Source organism: Ursus arctos, unplaced genomic scaffold, assembly GCF_023065955.2.
Source record: "Ursus arctos isolate Adak ecotype North America unplaced genomic scaffold, UrsArc2.0 scaffold_30, whole genome shotgun sequence".
In the NCBI taxonomy this organism is placed as follows: Eukaryota; Metazoa; Chordata; class Mammalia; order Carnivora; family Ursidae; genus Ursus; species Ursus arctos.
The window spans coordinates 20,069,380-20,093,510 of NW_026622986.1; the positions used below are offsets into that span (position 1 = coordinate 20,069,380).

Consider the following 24,131-nt stretch of genomic DNA (forward strand, 5'->3'; position numbering starts at 1 on the left):
ATTTCTCCCTGTTCATTAAGGACAAGGCTTGAGATAGTCCCTTTCTCCCTCTAAACACAACCTCTATTTTTAGAAACTTTTTCTCCCTTTCAGAAGACCCTTCATATCTGCTTTAGCCACATGTTACCCCCTAGGCTACACACTCAGAGACTCACTCTCCAACACTCCATAGATCACTCTATCACTGCATCCCCAACCCTTTCTTTTGTCGAAAATTTTTCCTCACTCAATATTAAATCCTGGTTAAACACACAGATTGGCTTCCTCACCATGTGCCTCATATTTCTTCGTTTTCATGGTACATTTAGAAAGCATCAGAGAGTCACTGCCAGGCCCTCTGTCAATGTCCTTTCAGGCTACAGGCCTCTCTCTTGGCATTGACAGTGAGAATAAGAATTCTCTGGGATAATCTACACATTATGCCTACTTTCCAACCTCTGTTGAACTCCCTCATCATCCCTCTTTTTAATTTGTATTGTATTTACTTGATTAGTAATTTGTATTGTCTGACTGACTAATCTGAAGAGATCACATTCTTAATGAACCAGTAGCATTTTTTTTTCCTGAGACACAAAGGTCTACTCTTACTAGGTCAAAGGGCAGAGAAACCTAATCTCCTAGGAGTGGGTAATGGTAATTGCCAATCTCTCTGTGTATATAAACTAATTGGAATACGTCTACTTTACTACTGTGAAGTTTCTACCGGTCGTCAACTAACCGACCAAGAAAAGAAATAATTTATTAATTTATTCATTCAAGAAATATTTACATAAGTCCAGATTGTTATCAGTCCGGAAGTTGGAAGGAAACAATGGAGACGATGAGTCTCCTCCCTGGAGTTAGTTACATTCTTGTGGAGGGACGACAAAAAGTAAACAGAGGATTGAACAGATAATTTCAGATCATGAAAAACAGTATTTAAAAAAAAAAAAAAAAAGCCAGGTGATGTGATGTTGACTGGGATCAAAGTTACCCTTAGGTTTGGAGCGCAAGGAAGACCTTACGGGGGGAAGGGAGGGGAGAGACACATTTGAGTGGAACCTGACCAAGCAGCCAGTCTTGCAAAAATTGGGGAGCAGAGCTTTCTAGGCAGTATGAACAGCAACTACAAGGGCGTAAGGTTGGAAGGAAGCAGACAATTTATCTAGGAACAGTCTGTGGGATTGGAACCGAGTAAGCAAATGGGAAAGTGTCGTGAGATAAGGCTGGTGAGAAATGGCTCATTCCTTCCAGCTTCATAGCATGAGTAAGGGAGTTTAAATTTAAAATACAAAGAACCAGTGGAAAGTTAAGCAGAGGGTGAAATAATCCTATTTACATTTCTAGAAGATTACTCCAGTTGTTATCTGCAAATAAAATGTAAAGGGCCAAGAGGAGAAGCAGGAAATGAGAGAAAACCGAACATCAGTGCTCTGTACCAAGGACGAACTACTGTTTTTCAGTAGTTTTTGAAAAGTGCCTTTTTTCGCCTCTTCACAATACAAATCCTTACAATAGAAATCACAACGTAGTAGAACAGTCCTACCTTATCCACAGCTTCGCTTTCCGCAGTTTGTTACTCCGAGGTCAACCGTGGTGGGAAGCAGACGAGCCTCCTGACGCAGCCTTTCAGCGTCAGAAGGTCAATAGTAGCCTAACGGTACGTCACAATGCTGCGTCACTGGCTCGCTTCATCTCACGCGCAGGCGCTTTGTTGCCTCAAAGCATCCCAAGAAGTGTGAGTGCCCTGAGATAAGATATTTTGAGAGAGAGAGAGAGACCACATTCACATTTTATGACAGCGTATTATTATAATTGTTCTATTTTACTGTTAGTTTGGGTATTCATCTCTTACTATGCCTGATTTACAAATAAAATTTATCATACGTATGTATGTATAGGAAAAAACCAAAGCACTATCTGGGGTTTCAGGCCTCCACTGCAGGGGGAGGGGTCTTGGAACTTGTCCCTGCGGATAAGGGGGAACGACTGTAAAGATAAAAATTCAAGTTGGCACCACTGTCGAATGAAATGTTTTTGAATGTCAAATCAGAACAGGGAACCCTTTTTGCATGACCTTGTCAGCAAATGCTTTTTGTAGTTCTTGGAGCATTGAACCCTCAGATGCAGATGATTACCTAAAGTTAATGGCCACTTTCGGTTTTATCGGTTGATTTCTTGGAAAGAAAACATATGTAATAGGATATTTTATTTGTGTTTTGACTACAGCTTTGAAGTTTTAAATAACAGTATAGTGCTTACAATATTATAGAATTGGATACAAATTCTTGGAATCGCCTGGAATTTATGCAGAACAGGGATCTGCGTCTGGGTAAAATGGTTTCTCCTGCAATCACTATGCTTTCAATCCTATTAATTGCATTTTATTTACTTTATTTTTATTTATTTATTTTTCTTTTGAGAGAGAGAGAGCATTTGCTAGCAAGGGAGTGGAGGAGGGTGGGCAGAGGAGAGGGAGAGAATCTTAAGCAGTCTCCACATCCAGCAAAGAGCCCAATTAGGGGATCGATCTAAGTTGGACGCTTACTCGACTGAGCCATGCAGGTGCCCCCTTTTTTTTAAATTGCATTTTAAACAGAAGAAACAGCAAGTATGGCTTAGTGGTAGAAAAGAAAAGAAAAGAAAAGAAAAGAAAAGAAAAGAAAAGAAAAGAAAAGAAAAATGTGTTGATATGATCCAAAGACCTATTTTCCATTCATCACCCCCTGAATATCTGAATCTTCCAGAGCCACAGCATGACATCTTGCTCTGGAATGTTCAGCATATTTATTTTTGCCCCTCCTTCCACTTTCAGCAGAACGATTCCTATCTTTTTAATCATTGTCCACTGCCCAGCGCACACGCATTCTATTTTAGTGGGTTTTTCTCACTGTGGGGAGGGAAGCAATTCACCTAGAGTTTGATAGCTATTAATGTTTAAGATATTTCACTGTCCTGATAACAGGGGCATTCAGAAACCCAAATGATGATGCAAAAATATAAATGTCATTCTAATGGGAGAAACTGCAGACATCACTGAATGTTCTAGAAGTAGAGTGCACAAATCCTGCACTAAAGCCCTATGTGAGTCCCACGTGGAAACCGACCTTATGGATTGCCATTGCCATCACTATCATTCCCACACATGGAAGATGCTCGATATTTGAACATAGTCCCCCTGGGTAGAATCAACCAGGTAACAAATACCACCAGATTTTTCTTCCCTAAAGTTCAATTTTCTGTTTAACTGCTAAGGCTTTGTAACTTTAATGACTTCTTCCTCTTCCCCAGGCCTATATCCACAGATCCTCTTTCTAAAATCTCAATCCTTACTATGCCAAACAGCAAAAGGCACACATTCAGCACTGTAAATTTTTTAGCTAATTTGCCAGCTATTTTCATCATTCAGATTTGACAGGCGCAAATAAAAAAAAATCAATTTCTGTCTCCGATGACAGATAAGAAAAGCCAAAGGATGGTGAAATGGTGTCTTTGTCCATGCTTAATGAATAAACCACACAAAAGGAAGAGCCTGATATATTTTTTTCTCAGAAATCAATAGGAACACCCCCATTTTTATATTAATCCACTCTCCATTAAAACCTAGAATTGCAGATTAAGCTTTCATGTCTCTGTGCTCATTTCCCAAACTGCCCTATTTGGTGATGTGCTTTTTCTAGGCATTGAGCAATTGTCAGTCACCCCTGCATTTCACCAACTCCCTGCAAAGAAGTTATTTGCTGACATGCTGATCTATTAAGCAACATACGAAGAAATCCACAAGCTTGTGTTTCATTGAATCATAAAAAGCCTGAGAAAATTCAACAAAGGGTGGAGAGCGAAGGGAAACTTAATTAGTTTAAGTGAAACTGACTCAGACGAATATGCTAATTTGCTGACTCCACAAGGATCTGGTTTTTCTCTATGCTCAGTGTTAACTTTCAAGCCACGTTTGTGACTGTCGACTGTCACAGGCCCAGGCTTTCGGAGCCAGGCTTGGCATGGGTTTGGTGACAAAGAAGACCAGCCAGGCAGGAAAGCCAGGGCTGGCTCAACAGGGGCTGTTCTCACAGTCAGGTCAAACAGGGCTCCTAGTAGGAGGGGGGAATGTCACCTGTTTCCCCAGAAGCAGCTGGGAAGACAGCGCAAACAGATGGCAGAGTTGGTCCTAATCAGGATGTCAAAGTGCAGGTCTGAGCTAGTTGGTGAAACAAAAAAGGGGGTCAATGTGGGGCAGGTTCTGCGCATTTTAGATGATGCTTGGAATAAAAGGTTTTCTTCCACCCACACTGAGGTGATGTCATTGGTCAAGTGAGAATTATATTTTGGTCTGAAGGAAATTGGAAGGATTACCTCTGAAGCAGCCCCTGCCTTAATAAGTGAAAGTGTCTTAGGGTGGGCTAATAAGAGAAATCCTGGGGCATCTGGGTGACTCAGTCGGTTAAGCACCTGCCTTCGGCTCAGGTCATGATCTCAGGGTCCTGGGATGTAGCCTCAGTGGGGAGCCTGCTTCTGCCTCTCCCTCTGACCCTCCCCCAGCTTGTGCTCACTCTCTCTCTATCTCTCTCTCAAATAAATAAATAAAATCTTTAAAAAAAAGAAGAAGAAAATGAGAGAAATAGAAAATCATTAGAATTTCACAGTAGTTATTATTGCCACAGGGAAATTTCACTGATGGATGCTTAAATTAGTGGTCAGAACTTTAAAGAGAGATAGGATATTAACATAGCCTCAAAGTTATCACCCATAATGTTTAGTAATTATTGTGGTGCCTGTTAATTACTGTGGTTCTGGGAGGTGGAGCCTAATTACCGTTTTTTGAGTGTCGTCTGGATTTAGTGACTGGCTTCTAATGAATAGAACACGGAATGGGAAAAATTATAATTATATACAGGAGCGAAACCTGGCAGATAACACCTTACCCAAATGATCAAGGTTAACATCATCAGTATGAGTCATGTTGGTATCATGTACCCATTAATATGTCAAGATGAGAAAGGCAAGTATTGGTATTCTTCCCAAACTCCATAATTGCAGTCCAATGAGTCATGAGATATCATCAGACAGACACAAATTGAGAGATACAAAATACCCACCTGGTACTCTTCAAAAGTATTAAAGTCATGAAAAACAGGGAAAGACAGAGAAACCACCAAAGATTAAAGAGAACCTAGGAGACATGATGACGAAATACAGTGTGATATGCTGTGTTGGATCCTGGAACAGAAGAAGGACATTAGTGGAAAGCTGGTCAAATCCTAACTGCCTGTAGTTTAGCTAAGAGTGTTGTTCCAACGTTAATTTCTTAGTTGTAATCATGTACCATGGTTATGTAAGATGTTAACATTAAGGGAAGCAGAGGGAAAAGTAAAAAGAGAACTCCCTGTGCTAATTTTGCAATCCTGCATCTAAAATTATTTTAAAATGAAAATGTGACTAGAAATACAATCTAGCCACTTAGTATTTTACAGTGGAAAAAAAAAAAAACCCACAATCTTCTCTAGCTGCTCCAATGCTATTTCTCGTCACTCATAATATAAGTTTCTAGTTAAAACGTTGTTTTTTAATTCAAAAAAATTTTTTAATTTGAATGATGGACCTAGGTCAAGAGAATGAGAAACCAAGCCACACACTGAGAGAAATATTTGCAAAAGACATATTTGATAAAATACTGCTATCCAAAATGCACAAAGAACCCTTAAATTTCAACAATAAGAGAACAAACCCATTAAAAATTGCACAAAGGAACTGGACACCTTACCAAAGAAGATATGTGGATGGAAAATCATCATATGAAAAGATGCTCAACATCATATATCATTAGGAAATTTCAAATTCAGCAACAATGACACACCACTATATACCTATCAGAATGACCAGAATCCAAAACACTGACAACACCAAATGCTGACAAGGATGTGGACCCACAGGAACTTGTATTCATTGCTAGTGCGACTACAAAATGGTACACCCACCTTGAAAGACAATTTGGCGGTTTCTAACAAAACTAGATATACTCTTACAATGTAATCCAAGAATGACACCCCTTACTATTTACCCAAATGAATTAAAAACTTATATCCACACAAAAGCCTGCACACAGAGGTTTATAGCAGCTTTATTCATAATTGCCAAAAACTTGGAAGCAACCAAGGTGTCCTTAATAAGTGAATGAATTAATCAGCTGTAGGACATCCATATAATTGAATTTATTATTCAGTACTAAACAGAAATGAGGGGCGCCTGTGACTCAGTTCGTTAAGGGTCTGCCTTCAGCTCAGGTCCTGATCTCCAGTTCGCAGGATCAAGCCCCGAGTCGGGCTCCCTGCTCCTCGGGGAGTCTGCTTCTTCCTCTGCCTCTCCTCTGCTCATGCTCTGGCTTTCTCTCTCTCTCAAATGAATAAATAAAATCTTTTTAAAAATAAATAAATAAAATAAACTAGAAAATAAAAAGAAATGAGCTATCAAGCCATGAGAAGATATAGAGGAACCATAAATACATGTTACTGGGTAAAAGCAGGTAATCTGAAAATCATACAGATTGTATTATTCCAACCATATGACATCCTGGAAAAGGCAAAACTATGGAGATAGTAAATACATCAGTGGTTGCCAGAGATTGAGGGGAAGGAAAAGATGAAAAGGTAGAGCTCAGAGGATTCTTTTTTAATGGACTTTATTTTTCTTAGAGCACTTCTAGGTTCATAGCAAAAGTGAGAGGAAAATACACAGATTTCCCATATACCCCTGCCCCTCCATAGGCACAACCTCCCCCACTGTTAACATCTCCCACCAGAGTGGCATATCTGTTACAACCGATAAACCTACATTAACACATCACTATCACCCAAAGAGCATAGTTTGCATTAGGGCTTATTCTTGGTGTTGTATATTCTAAGGGTTCAGACAAGTATATAATGATATGTATCCATCATTATAGTATCGTATAGAGTAGTTTCAATGCCCTAAAAATCCTATCAATGTGGGTTCATCACTTTGGTGGTATATACTGATAGTGGAGAACGCTGTGCACGCAAGGGAAAGGGGTGTTGGGGACCTTTTCTATACTTCTGCTCACCTTTGCTATGAATCTAAAACTGTTCTAAAATAATAAAATTAGATTTAAGGGGGGGGAAAAAGATTATCCTGGGATAATGAATGAAGAAAATCCAAGTAAAGAAAGCAACTTCATCCTTATTGATAAAATAGGACATTCACTGAAACATGGAATTTGCTATGTGTGAAACATATTGAAACAGCTTTGTATACACAATTTAATAATCGCAACATTTCCATGAAGTAGTTCCTTTTATAATTACTCCTTTACAGATGAGGACACAGACTCAGGGAGGTTTCGTAACTTGCAGGGGAGACAACATGGCGCCCGGGAAAGCTGGTTTTTCTTTTCGAAGCATACAACACACAGAAACTGAGGTACATTAAAGTTTATAAGAGTTTATTTGAGCAAACATTCATTTAAATCAAGCAGCACCAAGCCGAAAGTGGTTAGGAACTTCCTGTGGACAGAAGCTAGGAAGAAGGCTTTTATGGGGCAGAGGCAGAAACGAAGCAAAGAAATTATTTGATTGGCTATAGCTTAATTGGCTGCTTTAGTGGGGAAAACCTAGTTGGCTGTCTGTGATTAATTGTTCTTAAGGGTTTTTTTTCTCAAATTCAAGTGGGGACTGTGGCTTATGGTTTCAGTTTGCTTACATAAGCCCCCAAGTATCAGAGTCACCTCGGTCTAATGGTCTCCTTGTTTATTATTTTAGCAGAATCTTGCTAAATTTGCAGGCATTAAGTAGAGTCCTACTCGTAACAGGCAACACAAAATTTTATATTTCTTATATGAAACCTACTGAAGAATCAAATTTACATGGAAGTACAGTAGTCTCAACAGAAAATCACATTGTTTTGTGTTCAGAACACAAATTTTTTTCCATACGTTACCTTAAACTTGCACTTATTACAGATATATAATGCAAGTACTCAAAAAAGGAGCACCGTTTTAAAAAGAAAATGCCTATTTTACGCTACTATAAGCCAACATCCACTAATTAGTTTGTGTTATCAACATTTGACTCAAGGCAAATTCAATCTACAGTGTTTTTATTCAAATCTAATCCCTGAGGGGAGCGTGAGTGGCTCAGTCAGTGGGCGTCTACCTTCGGCTCAGGTCATGATCTCAGGGTCTTGGGATTGAGCCCCGCATCGGGCTCCATGCTCAGTGGGGAATCTGCTTCTCCTTCTGCCTCTAACCCCTCCCCAAGACTCCTGTGCTCATACTCACTCTTTCTCTCTCAAATTAATAAATACAATCTTTAAAAAAAATAAAACTAATCTGATGAAGCTCAAGTCATTAGGATATATGTTATAAAGAATGTTCTCTTTGCATCTGTCATTTAGAATATGTAAATGTAAGTTAAGACCCCAGAGCAGAAGAAATCACCTCAACAAAACACCATACTCCTTGTCCAGAGGGAGTCAGAGCAAGTTTAACGTGAGGCAAAGGGAAAGGCTAGGTAGGGTTCACCAATTGCCTTAATGAGAAGCAGTCCTTCATCAGTGGCAAGGAGAAAGAAGGAACAGAACAGAAGGAAAGAAGAAATAAGGACTGATTTTGGCCCTACTTGCTTTAAACTTTCAAGCGCTTCTTACTATCAGTAAAACAAACTCCAAAGTCGTAGCGCATGCGGCTAGATCTTTAGGAATCACAAATTCCTAGCCTGCAATTGCCAAGCATGGTATCTAGGTTCCAGTTTCATAGACTCACTCAAGTTCTCCAGACTCATTCTTCACTCTCCAGCCTCTGAGACTTCGCTCACCTATTCCCCCCACACCTTCAAATGTCCTCATTCAAGATGGAATGCAGGGGCGCCTGGGTGGCTCAGTCATTGAGCGTCTGACTCTTGGTTTCAGATCAGGTCATGATCTCAGGGTCATAATCTCAGGGTCGTGAGATGGAGCCCCGTGTCGAGCCCTTTGCCTGGCTCCCTGCTCAGCAGGGAATCTGCTTGAGATTCTCTTTCCCCCTCTCCCATTTCTCCTTCCCCTGCTCACTCTCTCTCTCTCTAAAATAAATAAAATCTCAAAAAAGAAACAAACAAAAAGATCAAATGCAAAGGCCAAGATGGCTGAAAAGCTATCCCAAATCATATTTCATTCTCTAACTGAAATTTTTCTTTCCCCCCTCTTCCCGTATTACCAATCCACTTGATACATACGTAAGAGCATGTATCACATTCTATCTAATGCAGCAATTAGCTGAAACTGTCCTCTCTTCTCTGCAGGGTTGTAATCTGAGAGCAGAGACCACATGGCTTCATCTGTACTCTCCAACACACCTGCTTCAATGCCTGACATGTCAAAGAATACTAGATTCTTGAACTCAGAGTTAGAAGGAATCTCGAAGATGAAATAGGAAATGTCACAAGGTGTCAGGACATGTTTGATGTAGGAATGATGGAGGAAAGATTGAGGGGAAAGGTGAGGAAAAGAAAATTAGAAAGGGCAAGAGTAATAATAAATATTTCTTAAGAATTTATGATGAGCCACACAATTCCAAGCCCATTTTATATATATATATATATATTCCCTCATTTAATTTTTGCAACAATTTAACAAGGAAAACATCGTTATCATTCTCTTTCTATAGGAGAAGCAAACCGAGACACAGAGGTTAAACCAATGGCCAAAGTTGAGCAGTTGAGGAACGATGGAGTCAGAACTCCAGCCCAGGCAGTTTGGCTCCAATGTGTATTTGTCAGTAGAATCAAGCTCAGTAAAGGGGCATTGCATGCATACCACAAGGAGAAGGCACCTTCAAGAATGGGTGACTACAATATATGTTCCATCCTGCTAACCTCTGGATGCCCACACTGAGTGCACTGGGTGTAATTATCTTGAAGTTCAAAAACCTTACCCTAAATGGTCAGCATTCACAAAATATTATAAAACATCCATACAATATGACATTTTTAGAAAGCACCTTTCTGTGATTTTTAATGCACAAATCCCCATGAAGGGAGCACATTTGGTAACCAGCCCAGGCATTGTAGCCACAATAGAAGAAACTCAGTGAATTTAATCAAAAGCATGTACCTCGCCACCAGGGCCCCTTTGGGAATGCTTGCTAGAAAGACCACATGTAGCTTTCAGTTTCTATCATCTGGCCCTAACACAGCCCTTGTTTTTACTGCTTAGTAATAATTCAAAGCAGGTTGCCTGTAGGAACAATTTTTAAAAGACTAATTTTTTATAACTTCAATGTTAGGCAAATTTTTCAAAATTTCCCATTACAGTCAAAGCTTAATGAAATATTTATGAACTACTGAGGTTGATGGTTTTAACCAGAATGGGATAACACCGAGTATCGATGTCCCATACATTCTCTTTGGTCACGTGGACAAGTTGTTAAGTCTCTTGGACTTTAGGAAATAAATGGGTCAGTTCAGGTTGCAGAAATCTCCTTAAACTCAGCCCAGTGTAATAGAACGGCACATTTTAAAGTTGACCAAGGAAATGCCTTGGAAACTGCTGTAAGAAGTACTTGACAAAGAAGCAAAATATGTCCTCAGTTCATCTTCAGTCACACACACACACAAACAGCCCCAATTCCCTGCCCGCCAGTGTTGGGTACTTCTGGGGGCACCACTCACATTATAGTCTAAATCAATGCTCCCACCTGATGTGGTTTTGGAATACAGGTGAGGTTTGGTGCGCGGGGTACAGAGACGACAGCCAAGAAAGAATTCTTGAGACATCTTCAGTGCAAAAAGGTGGTTTTATTAAACCACAGGGATAGGACCCATGGGCAGAAAGAGCTGCTGCACCGGGATTGTGAGGTATGGCCCATTATATACTTGGGAGTTGGACGGGGTAAGGAAAAGGGAGGTTTCAACAGCATCTTCATATGTTAAAGACTCACGGGATACTGGAGGCCTTACTGTTGTCCAGTTGAGATTGTTTTTCCCTCTAGCAAGGCATTAACATTAATACAGTTGGGAGCTTCCTGGAGGAATGTCACACATATCCCATCCAGGAGTGGAGGGGCAGGGGGAGTTTGCAGGGTGTAGGCATGTGCTTTGTCCTTAGCTGGCCTTCCGCTCCCTCATCACCACCCTGTGTTCCTCCGTCTCTTTCTTGCCCCTGTCTCTTCCATTCACTGGCCTCACAATGCCCCCATTTCCTGGGAATACCAGATCTCTGGCCTTTCATTCATAGTATACAAATGCCACTACTTATTTAGAGCATAAAGATCTAGCCTTCCCGCATTTTAACAGGAAGGGGGAAATGCTTTGAGGGTTAGAGCTTAACGTTTCAGGCTTTAGAATTTCAGGCATCAGTCAGCAAATAGCAGAGAGTATCTGGGGATATCCAAGCAGCTCATCCTTAATACTTCACCTGGCTGAGCACCTTGACCTGTTATGGTAAGCGAGCCCTTCTTCCTACTGGTCATGGAACTTTCAAGGTCCTTCATCCCTTGTGCTGGCTGTTGGTGATGAGTGCGGAGAAGCAGGACGCCGGGGCTAACGTCCAGCATCATGCTCCTCACCAGCACGGCGTCAGCTCCCGCATCCTTGGGCACCGTATGCGTGCTTGACTACGCAGTCCCTCCCTGTTTATAGAGCTCCAAAGGTAAAGGGACAATGATAATATCCCTTCTCACAGGGCTGTGGTGAGCTTTCGGCGAGTTCGCACACGTCAGCATTAAGCCCAGTCCTCGCGGCGCTCAGGACATGCTAGCTGGTACGGGTAAGCAGCTCTAAAGTTACATGGAATTCAATCCCTAAAGAAATCGCCCCACAGCTTGTTGTTTACCGAAGCTCACATTGACTCTTCCCCGGAATTTCATTCCCGTCTCTCCCACCAAGATGACGGGACTCCAGATGTTGTTTCTCCTTTCTCAAATTACATAACACCTTTGATCCCTCACTTTCAATCAGGACTAATAGGCTCTAATTGCAGACATTATCAGTGCGAATGGTGCTGGTTCCTGATAGATGAGCTGCTGGCACAGAGTGTTCTGCCAGCACATGGAGATGAGCGCAGGGAGAGCGGTGTCATTCCACAAATCTCTCAGCACCTGGGACTCGGGCTCATGGCACCTGGCAATCTCCTTGTTTCCAGCACACGGCCTTGCCAGCCACTGACTGTCATTAAACAATACATTCTAATATTATTCTATGGTTTGCTTTTAAAGAGACCCTTCCTAGACCAGACCAGGACCAAGCTCCTGGCAAACATAATCACATAGTGCAGACAGAATAATAGAACATTCTGATAGCCCACATTTCCTGGGATACAGTTAGGAAAAATCAAAGACCATGTTTTGACTAAAGTTTGAGAATGAGAGTTTCCAGGGTCAGAAGGCAGACACACACACACAACTTTATAGCGGTATTTTTTATGAGGATTTTGAGTGAATTTTGATGAACATTTGTCCTGTAAATGTAACATCATCTTTACCACAGAATTTATTCAACAATGGTTTAAAGTTTCAGCCTTTAACCTCTCAGCTTCCCCAATATGTTAATAAGTCACAGATGATTCTGAGAAAATAAAATGGCCCAGAATGTACTTGGCTTGAGCCAAGTACCATAAGCTCAAACATCAGTGAAACTTGAAAAACACGAAAATAATGTATTTGGTCAAGTTCATTTTACATAACATGGACAATACGGAAGAAAGCAGTCAGAAGCAGAAAGGAAAAAAATTTTCTTATTTTCCTTGTTGAACTCAGAAATCTTTTATTAGAGAATCCATCATTTCTGCAGTTTCTCTGACTATATAAGGTGTTATCAAGTTAGACTCTGAAAGACCCACCTACCTCCAGCCACACTGGTCTGATGTCAGTTCCCACAACTAATTCATGTTTTTTCCTCACCTCAGAGCCTTCTTCTTTGCTGTTCCCTCAGTGCAAAACATTCTCCACACCCTTCCCCACCACCTCCCACTTCCTCTTCAATTTCAACTTAAACATCACGCTCTTATGGTGATCATCCCAGACACTGTGTCCCCTTGACCCAGGTCTCCTTCCCTCACACCCCAAACTACCACCTACTGCCCCCCTAGCTCCTTTGTAACGCTCTTTACACAATGGTTCTTCAGTATAGCTCTTTCCTGTGGCCTCTACTGTCCCTGATGACTGAGACCAGGTCTTCCCTATCTTTGTGTCCCTACCACTTACCATGAAGCCTATCACATTTTAGGCACTCGATACATATTTGTTGAATTAGCTGATTAACATACGAATGAATAAATTCAGGCATTCTGATGCACTTTTATGGGGTGGGCATGGATTGGCACCAGGAAACGGGTCCTTTTGGAAACATGACATCATAGGGCTTTCAGAGTCTCCAAAGAGTATTCCAAAGAGTATTCCAGTATCTCCAAAAAGTCTAGACACATGGTGTATAGATGTGGCCTAAAAGATAAAAGTGAAAGCAAAGGCTCACCTTTTGTCCCGGGCTGTTGCCATACCACTCAAGACTAAGAAATTGTGGGGCTCCTGTTGGCTCAATCTGTAAAGCATGTGACTTTTGATCTTGGGGTCCTGAGTTCAAACCCCACTTTGGGCATAAAGATTACTTTTTAAAAAAGACTAAGAAATTGTTCTTTATTAAAACAGTTCTTGGTGCTGCAACATGGACGGCACTGGAGGAGATAATGCTAAGTGAAATAAGTCAAGCAGAGAAAGACAATTATCATATGATTTCTCTCATCTATGGAACATAAGAGCTAGGATGATCAGTAGGGGAAGAAAGGGATAAAGAAAGGGGGGTAATCAGAAGGGGGAATGAAGCATGAGAGACTACGGACTCTGAGAAACAAACTGAGGGCCTCAGAGGGGAGGGGATGGGGGAATGGGATAGACCGGTGATGGGTAGTAAGGAGGGCACGTATTGCATGGTGCACTGGGTGTTATACGCAACTAATGAATCATCGAGCCTTACATCGGAAACCAGGGATGTACTGTACGGTGACTAACACAATATAATAAAAAAACATTTAAAAAAATAAAAAATAAAACAGTTCTTGGGATGCCAGGGTGGCTCAATCGGTTAAGTTTCTGCCTTCCTCTCAGGTCAAGATCCCAGGGTCCTGGAATGGAGTCCTGCATCAGGTTCCTTGCTTGGCAGGGAGCCTGCTTCTCCCTCTGCCTCTGCCTGCTACTCCCCCTGCTTGTGCTCTCTCTCTCTCTGATAAATAAAGAAAATCTTAAAAAAAAAAAAAACCCAAACAGTTCTTTACTAATGCACATACTTTTGCCATTTGTCAGTTTCTAAAGAGCTGAAGGAATCTAAAAATGTATCTGTATCCTAAAAAAATGGGGGAAAAAAAAAAGCACATAAAATACTACCAGAAATGCATAACCTGCCCTACAAATTAGACTATTGATATTATCTCCATATACATAGACCGGTCAGGATACTTAAACACTTATTTCAATGGACACGCTACCCTTTACATTGTAACTATTACTGGATATAGTAGCCGGGATATGATAGGCTACGTTATGATAACAAATAAAACCTGAAATCTTAGTGGCTTAATACCATTGAACTTATTTCTGCCTCTTGCCACATGTCCCTTCCATCTTGGGGTCTCACCATCCTCTGGTTTCAAGTTTAACCAGGATATTGGGGGAAGAAATCAACCAGAAGTAAAAGTTTACTTCTACTTACGTTTCACTGGACAGAACCAGCCACGGTGAATCTAACTGGAAGGGAAGCTGAGAAATGAAGAGTTGCACATGGATAAGGGTGAGTATAAACAAGGCATAGTTTGGTCTTAACAAGGAATTCTGCTTTTTGACACATGGTCTTCATGATTTAGCTAAAAGGACTATTTCCTTTATGACAATTGGATTCAGCCCAGACACATTTAAAATATACTCTCAGAAGCCCATAGCTTTGCATTTATATTCTTTGGCAATGTGCTCCAGGATATACTGAAGGTATTGTATTATTTATTGCCATATAACAAATTACCTCAAACGTTAGCAGCTTGAGACAGAAAACATTTATTCTGGAATCAGGAATTTGGATGTGTCTGGCTGAAGGTCTTTCCTGACCTTGTAGTCACACTGTTGGCTGGGTTAAGGACACATCTGAAGGTTCGTTTGGAGAAGGATCCACTTCTTAGCCCACTCATGTGATTATTGGCAAGATTCAGTTCACGGGTTGCTGGACTGAGGGCCTCAAGTTTCTCACTGGATCGCTGGTTCCTCACTGGCTCAGTTCCTCACTGACCATGAGGGGGCCTCCCTCATATGCTTGCACAGCTACCTGTCCGCAGAGCAGCTTACAACATGGCAGCTGGCTTCCCTCTGACCAGGTGAGCAAGAAAACAAGCGGGAGCAGACAAAGATGGAAGCCAATCTTCTGTAGCCTAATCCAGAAGCAGCAGTCATAGTTATCATCTTCTATTCATAGGAAGTGAGTCTCCAGGGGCGCCTGGGTGGCACAGAGGTTAAGCGTCTGCCTTCGGCTCAGGGTGTGATCCTGGAGTCCTGGGATCGAGCCCCGCATCAGGCTCCTCTACTGGGAGCCTGCTTCTTCCTCTCCCACTCCCCCTGCTTGTGTTCCCTCTCTCGCTGGCTGTCTCTATCTCTGCTGAATAAATAAATAAAATCTTAAAAAAAAAAAAAGAAGTGAGTCTCCAAGTGCAGCCCACATCCAAGGGGTGGGGATCACGCAAGGACATGAATACTAGCAGGCTGGGATCATTGGGGGCCATCTTAGAGACTACTTACCACTGATGTTCTTCCAGGACATCTTATTTCGGTCATCCTCTTTCAGCGCTTTTGTTTCTTATTTTCTCAAGTTTAGATCGATAGGGTTACTTTAGTGTTGTATATCAGATAAGATTTAGAACCTTGGCTTTTGTATTCTTCTCAGGCCATGACATTGAAGATGGCCTATAGATGGTGGAAATTGTGAATAATCAATTTATGAAAATTATAGTAGATTCAAGTTGTACAACCATCTAAAAAGGAAGAAGTATAGCCTTTCTTCAGCTATCTAGTACTACATTCAGTATGTTGTGTATACTTGCCTAGTTAATCCTCTACAGGACTAGCTAGGTTTTAAAATTCCATCTGACACTGCTTTGTCAGTTAAAGTATCTTTGGAGAAGTGAAATGGACTTACATGGCTTCCCATCCGTGAGGAGTCAGGAAGTTCAATTTTTTCAATACCCAGAGTGGGGGAGAACCAGAAATGTTTGCAAACAACACTAATGACCCTCCCCGCTTAACCTTATCAAATGAGGAAATCTTTTCTTTATTTCCAAGTTGAAGGTCAAATAATCCTATTAATACATTCATATTTGGGTTTGTAATAATAACAATTAATATTCTTTCTTAATATCCTATATATTCTTGGAACTGCCATCCAAACTGCTCGGACCTTCACGTCCCCAAATATAGGTTCCAATGAAGCCTAGACATGTTTGTGTGTCACCAGTAATCTCAAACAGAGCGTCATTAGTATTTGTGCAAAGTCGGGTGTTTCTTATGTCTCTTAATCCCTAAATTCAGAAATCACTGTTTTTATATGTTTCCTAAATTTTAAAAATGTTATATAATATATAGATATTTAAGCTATATTGTATTAAACAATACAAGGGCTAACTAGCTTAGAATTTCTTTTAAAATACATAAAGTTTTAATCTCTGAGAATTTTGACAATAATATATATAGTTGCATAGAAAGTTTAAAAGCAAAATATATTGTTTTATAATAATCTTTATCACTCTTTACAACAGAGTCCTATTTTCTGGTCTCCATGCGTAATCTAGTTCTCTCCTTGGCCTACACTCTATCAGTGTGACTATTTTAACACAAATTGAGATTGTACCATTGCTCTGTTCACAACCCTCCAATGTCTCCCAAAAAGCTTTGAATAAAAGCTATAGTCCTTACCATGGTGCTAGATCTGGCTACATCTCCAATTTGTTATCTTACCCCTTCCCTGTTAGGGGCTCACTGGTGAATCCCACGGCCTCTTCAGTGGGCGCTGTGCTCAGCAATTGTGAGCCTCATGACCTTTCCTCTGGTTGCTTCCCTTCTCTCTCCTCACGGGCCTTCACAAAGGTCTTCATTCATAGCTCTGCTTCAAATTAAAAAAAAAAAAAAGATTACATATATATAGATTACATATATATATATATATATATATATATCTCCACAGAAAGCACTTCCCTGACCAGCCTTTCCCTTCCTATTAACCTTCTTCTGCTTTCCTTTATCACGTGCTTCACTGACATTATACTGTATAGTTAATGAAAGCTTCATGAAAGTAGGAACTTTGCTTTGGTGTTTTAGTCCCTGCTACATCCACAGCACCTAGAACGCCAGCTGGCACATTGTAAGAGTCAACTGGACTTAGAAGAGCCTTCCAATAAGTAATTTTAAAGGAACTCAAATCTCGCTGCCAGTATAGCGAGAATGTTCTTTCCCCAGCACTGCAAACCCCGTCCCTAACAAAGTGCTCTGCTCTCTACTAGTCTTTACAGAAGTATCTGTAGTTGAAATGAATGAACACATGCTTAAATTGAAAGGAATCGGTGCTATTGCTTCTTAAAATGTGTAATAAACTAGTTTTTTTCAGCTAAAAATACCTTCCAATGCGTACCCAACCAAAAAACAAAACACGAACAGAAATATGTAAGTGGAGAAAGTTTGGCAAAGCGTCCTGAAAGTCATCCCTGAAAAGCCCTCTTAGTGGAACTACTCTAATCCTGTAATATGAAAGCCATATATCGCTGAACTCCCTTGACCCTGTGATCCCTCTGACATCACAGCCGGAACCCAGAGGAGAAGACACATTCCTGGTGTGCCTGTCCCTCTTCCCTGTTCTTCCACCGTGACAGAAAAAGCTCATCGATCACAGTGTCTTTCCTTCCGCACGCAGACTTGGCCTCAGAATCCCAGCAAGGTTCTCTTAGAAGCCACACTCGCCCATCCTCCAGACAATGTTTGTCATTGGTACTTGGATTTGTCAGAGATAAAATGATCAGAGACTGAGAAAGCACAGACTTTACCACTGTTGTCTGCTACCCAAAAGAAAACATATAGACTTTGGACTTCAATATAAACAAACCTAAAATCCAGATATTAGTCTTCATTACTTTCTTCATATTAGTGGACAGAATGGTCTTCATTTTGGAAGCATGAGATCCAAGCTTTTTGTGGGGGAAACGTGATCCCTCTTAGAAAGATTAAACTTCAACTCTCGAGTACGTCTCTTGAGATGTTTCACATCCAAGCTTTGAAGGTGACCTGTATTCAGGTCCATTCAAATTCATAAATATTTACTGAATGTCTGCTCGATGGAAAATGTATCCCTGTTAGGAATGAGTTATTAACAGATGGAAGAAAGCTAATAGATCCCCCATGGCAACTGTATTCAGAGATGACATTTCATAATATCATAAACTCTTATAAACAATTGCTTAAAGGGCTGATATAAACCTCATCTTTCAGACGTGACCAATCCAAAATTTCTAATAACTAAGGCAAGTCTATTCTAAAGTTTGTTTTTGAAATTTCTTTGGGAAAAAATATGTTAGTAAGCAAATTTGCAACATAAAGGCAAATGTAACAGCATTTTTAACCTCCATAAGAGAATACTTTTCAGGGACTCCAGCAACATGTATTTAGTAGCAACAATAAAGGCCAATTAACAAGTCTTGTCTGTCCATTAAAGCCAGTCTAGCAGGATCTACATTTTGGCAAAATAATGAAGCAATTTATTCAAAATAACTTAGTAACTTAACAATATTAAACATTTTGGATTTTGAAAAAAATTCATTGTTCAGATTTTCTACCAATGCACCTTGCTTCTTCTTCCTGTGACTTTGGATTGGCCAAGTTGTTATCTGTACAGAAGAAATTTTTAGACGTACATTGAGTCTTACATATACAAAATCACTAAGAACTTTCTGCAAAAGGAAACCTTCAATTAAATGACCAAGAGGCTTCAACAGTGCAAAATGAAATCCTGTTCTGCCATCTAGAGGACACAAACTAGCTGCCCAGAAAATATTTTAAATCTTAATGGTTCCTGAAGTTTAAAATATATAGATACTCGGTTTAAAAGCAGGGCTGGTGGGAGAAGTGTGAAAGAGATTGTTTCTTTTTCTCTATGACACTATCATATTTCACCACACAGAAAAAATAATTTGTTTTAAAAAGCACTTTTTAAAACACTGTGGATTAGGGTGGCGCCTGGGTGGCTCAGTCAGTTCAGCCTCAGCCTGCTGCTCAGGTCATGATCTCAGGGTCCTGGGATGGGGCCCCTGGTCAGGCTCCCTGCTCAACGGGAAGCCTGCTTCTCCCTCTCCTCTGCCCCTCTCCCACTCGTGTTATCTCTCTCACTCTCTCTCAAGTACATAAAATCTTAAACAACAACAACAGCTACGACTACTACTGTGGATTAGGTATGTATCAAGTTGAGATGTACACCTTTCCAAATTTGCTTGCCCCATATGGCCTCCAACACCTTAGTCCCTTGCAAACACAGAGCCCCATCTTGGGTACGTCTCCTAAGAATACAGTCCTGGTCAGTCATTGTTGATGCTTCAACTTAAACTGAAGCTTTTTTTCAGATGGTTTCCACTGAAATTTTCAGTCCCACATTTTAAGATTTTCTAAATTACCTGACCCAATATATATACCCAGCATTAAGCAGTATTATAAATTGCAATGTGGCATTTTACGGGTACAAAGTGTTTGGTTTTCAGAGTGTACTACAACCTAATATATACTTTTTTAAAAAATCAGGAAACAGATGGCTATTCATATAATCAAAGAGCTTCATAGCTAAAGGGGACAGTAAAGATAATCTTCAATCTCTTCTTCTCCAGTGGAAGAAACTGAGGTCAACAAAGATTCTATACTCTGTTCAACACCACACATTGGTTATTGGTGCTTTCACTATCACCCACATTGCCCAATCTAAATCCAGTTTTTTTTCCAGTTCATTTATCTGTTCATTCAACAAGTATTTAATACATGCCTACTATGGGCTAAGCATTGTTATAGGCACTGAAGGGAAAATGCCACCTGAAAGAGACACAGTCCCTCCTCTGTAAGAGCTAATAGCCTGGTGGGGATGAAACATTAATCAATCACGTAAAATTATAAAAATACAGGGGACTCAGAAAGAGTTTATTGGAAGCAGGTCTTGGTCTGGTCAAGAGATCAGATATGACTGCTCTAAAGAAGTTATTTTTAAACAGAGGTCCAAAGGATCAGCAAAACAGAAAGCAAGAGCATTCCCAGGAGAGTAAACAGCGCTGGCAAAGGTCTTGGGATGGGAGGAGGCATGATGCTCTTGTGGAACTAAAAGATTCGTGGGGAAACGGTATGGCTGAGCGTGCAGGGGCTGCCCGGGGTCTTATCATCCGGAGACAGATGACAGACAGTGAGCAAGCTATGAAGAGTTTCAAGAAGAGAGAATTAATCAGATCTGTGCTTTTGAAAGATTGCTCTGGACCCAGTGAGTGACAGAGAGAAAGGAGCCAAGAATGGACTGAGCACAAGACCAATTAAGAGACCACCTGTGACAATAGCTTGTGGTACAGTAGTGCCATGGCGGAAGACAAGTCCCACGGACTGTGGCCTGGGTCAGCGGTGTCTCCTGGAGTTGGGCCGTGCATTGCCGAAGCTGCCATACTTCAGTCCTGGAGGAAGGAAAACAGATAGTGATGTAGACCGTGTGTGCCCCTCCCCCCAAAATCATGTGCAAGCGTGTAAGGAGGTGGGGTCTTTGGGAGGTGATTAGGTCATAAAGGTGGAGCCCTCAGGAATGGGGTTGGTGTCCATTGGGAACCCCAGAGAGCTCCTGCAGCCCTTCTCCCATGTGAGGACGCAGTGGGAACATGCTGTCTGTGAACTTAGAAGCAAGCCCTCAACACACACCAAAACTTTCTGGGCCTTGGTCTTGGACTTCCTGCCTCTACAACCGTGAGAAATAAATGTTTGTGATTCAGGTGACCCAGTCTATGGCATTCCTTTATGCAGCCTGAATGGACTAAGACAGATAGGGACTTGGTCATCAAATAGGTGTATGAGGGGGTTCCGGGTTGGTGTCAAAATGACCTTTAGTTGTCTAGCTTGTACAACTAGATAAGTGGGCCATTTACTAAGATGAAAAATCTGCAAGAAGATGTCCTCTGGGACATCTGTACTGTAGTGGTGGGTACATGATATTTTGCGCTTGCCAAAACCCACAGAACTGTGTGACACAAAGAGTGAACCCTAATGTAAACTACAAATTTTAATAATAATGTGTTGATATTGGTTACCGAATTGTAACAAACCACACCAATGCAAAGTGTGTAGGGAAAATTGTGGGAGGTGGGGAGAGGGAATATATGGGAACTCTACTTTTGGCTCAATTTTTCTGTAAATCGGAATCTGCTTTAAAAAATCACGTGGATTAATTTTTTAGAATGTTCTTGGGAAAAATCAGGGTAGCCCTCAAACTGGTAATAAATAAGAAAGCAAAAAGTAGGGGCACCTGCGTGGCTCTGTCAGTTGAGCGTCTGCCTTCGGCCCAGGTCATGATCCCAGGGTCCTGGGATTGAGCCCCAGATCGGGCTCCCCTCTCGAGGAGGGGGGGGGTGTCTGCTTCTCCCTCTGCCTCTCCTCCCCCCTTCATGCTTGTGTGAAGCGCTCTCTCTGAAATAAATAAAATCTTAAAAAAAAAAAAAAGGAAAGCAAAAATTATTTTCTGTGGAACTAGGTTGAGAAAAGGACAGGTCTTTTTAAAAAATATTTTATAAAAAATGCATGAAAAGACTACGGTACAGATATCACAAAGGGGCTTCTTCTTGAAGGTTTTTCACTTTAGTAAATGGCCCAACTATCTGGGAGAGGGAGGGATGAATAGATGGGAGAATTTTTAGGCTGGTAAAACTAATAATCTGTAGGATACTATACCGGTGGGTACATGTCATTATATTTTTGTTAAAACTCTTAGAATGTACAACACCAAGAGTGAACCCTAAGATAAACCGTGAACTTTGAGCGATAATGATATATCAGTATAGGTTCGTTGTTTTTTTTTTTTTAAGATTTTTTAATTTATTTATTTGACAGAGAGAGATAGCCAGAGAGAGAGGGAACACAAGCAGGGGGAGTGGGAGAGGAAGAAGCAGGCTCCCAGCGGAGGAGCCCGATGCGGGGCTCGATCCCATAACTCCAGGATCACGCCCTGAGCCGAAGGCAGACGCTTAACGACTGAGCCACTCAGGCGCCCCAGTATAGGTTCGTTAACTGTAGAAAATGTACCACTCTAGCGCAGGATCCTGACGGTGGGGAAGGCTGTGCACACATGCGGGGCAAGGGGCATATGGGAAATCTCTGTACCTTCTACTCCATTTTGCTGCGAACCTAAAACTACTCTTAAAAAAAAAAAAAAAAAAAATCTACTACGAATTTTTTTTATCAGGGACCCACCAGCAGGGGCCGCACTCGCGTCAAAACTGGAAGGCGGCCGCCTGGGTCCCCCGTGGGGAAGTCCTACGAGCGCCTGCACAACTTCCACACCGACAAGCACGTGTGTGCGATCGCCGCCGTTCCCAGCCAGAAGCCCCAGCGCCAGGCAGCAGGTTATGCCGCACGTCTGATGGCGCGGATTCGGAGATACCAATGAGAGCTATCCCCACCCAGCTGCAGGACGAGGGGAGAGAATTAGGCTCCTAGGGTCTAAGCCCTGGATCAGGAGATCAAGGCAGCCGATCGTGACCCTAAGGAACTGCCGAAGCTCTTGGGCTCTGGCCCCGGATCCAACCTGCAGGTCACGCAGTCTACGGTCGGGATGAATTTCACACCACCACGTGGAGCCGTTTGAATCTCTCTGCTGTGCTCGTCATAGTTTCAATAAACCTCAGACAATGACAAACCCGCTAAAGAAAAAAAGAAAAGGGTGGGGAGCCTGGGTGACTCAGTTGGTGAAGCGTCAGACTCTGGATTCTAGCTCAGGTTGTGATCTCGGGGATGTGAGATCCAGCCCCAAGCTGGGCTCCGTGCTGGCGGTTGGGTGGCGGAGCCTGCTTGGGATTCTCTCTCTCCTTCTCCCTTCCCACTCCCTCAAACGCGAGAGCACACGCACTCTCTTTTAAAAAACAAAAAACAAAACAAAAAAAAAGGGGGGGGGGAGGAAGATAAGGGCTACTTCTGGCAATGGTTAGATTCACTTTCCATCATACCTGCTTGCTGGGAATGCACAAGGCTTCCAACCACTCTCAGGGGATTCTCAGTCACTTCACTTGTTGGGTAAGGTCTGTCTGTCATGCACTCTCACCACTAGCCTGGAGATACAGAGTCATCTCAAAGCCTAGCCTTGTACTTCCCCAGGCTCTCAGGTGGCAGCCGGCCAGCCTCTCTCTCCTGTAGTGACTCCAGCAAGCTTGGATTGTGGTGACTAATGTTCATGTTTTCGACAGGAATTCCCAATCAACATTAAGATGAAGTAACCTTTCTTTTCCCTTTCCGGGGTTCACTTCCATCTGTGGTAAGATGAGCCCCACCTTTTCCCCCTCCAATCACTCTCTCAGCCTTTCCTACAGAAATAGTAAAAGTCTCGCTTTGATGAAGGAAGAGGCCATCAGTCAGTATCTGAGACAGATCTTTCTTCCAAAGCAAGGCATCCTAGGGTGCTATGCATTGGGAACCACTGTGCTAAGTTAGTTTCTATGACCAAAGCATAAGGTGATCTTATATACAGTCTGGATGGAATTCAGAGACTGGGAGAATTTCAGACTCTGTATCAAATTCCCTCAACGTGGAAGCACGGTCACTGATGGTTATTAATTGGCTGACTTTCCAAAGCATTGAGCCATCACTGACTGTCAAAGTCATGTGCACGGATGTGCATATCAACTGTCATTGATTGACTAGGGTTGGTTTGAGTTTTGTGCTGACCTATGGGATTATAGCAAAAGGACAGTCTCCTTTTCTTGGATCTGGAAGCATAAAACCTTTTTATTCTCACCTTCATGGGCACATAGATTGCTCTTCCCCCTTCAAAAGCAGGGGTATCCAGTTTCTCCCACAAGAAAGTGCATCAAAATCTGTCTCTAAGTGGAAGAGATCACCAAGGGAGACTCACTATCCACAGCGGGGGATCCACTGGCGT

At 41.7% G+C, this 24,131-nt stretch overlaps 1 long non-coding RNA gene across 3 annotated transcripts in view; it reads right to left on the bottom strand.

The window, feature by feature from the left end:
* LOC130542167 (uncharacterized) overlaps positions 1-1,609 on the bottom strand; it is an 81,620-nt gene extending 80,011 nt beyond the window's left edge. For 2 of the 3 annotated variants that reach the window (XR_008956526.1, XR_008956527.1), the window contains exon 1: positions 1,526-1,609. This is a non-coding gene — a long non-coding RNA (uncharacterized LOC130542167). The remainder of the gene's footprint in view (positions 1-1,525) is intronic. The other variant, XR_008956528.1, reaches the window with a different exon arrangement.
* Between the last annotated feature and the right edge of the window lie 22,522 nt (positions 1,610-24,131).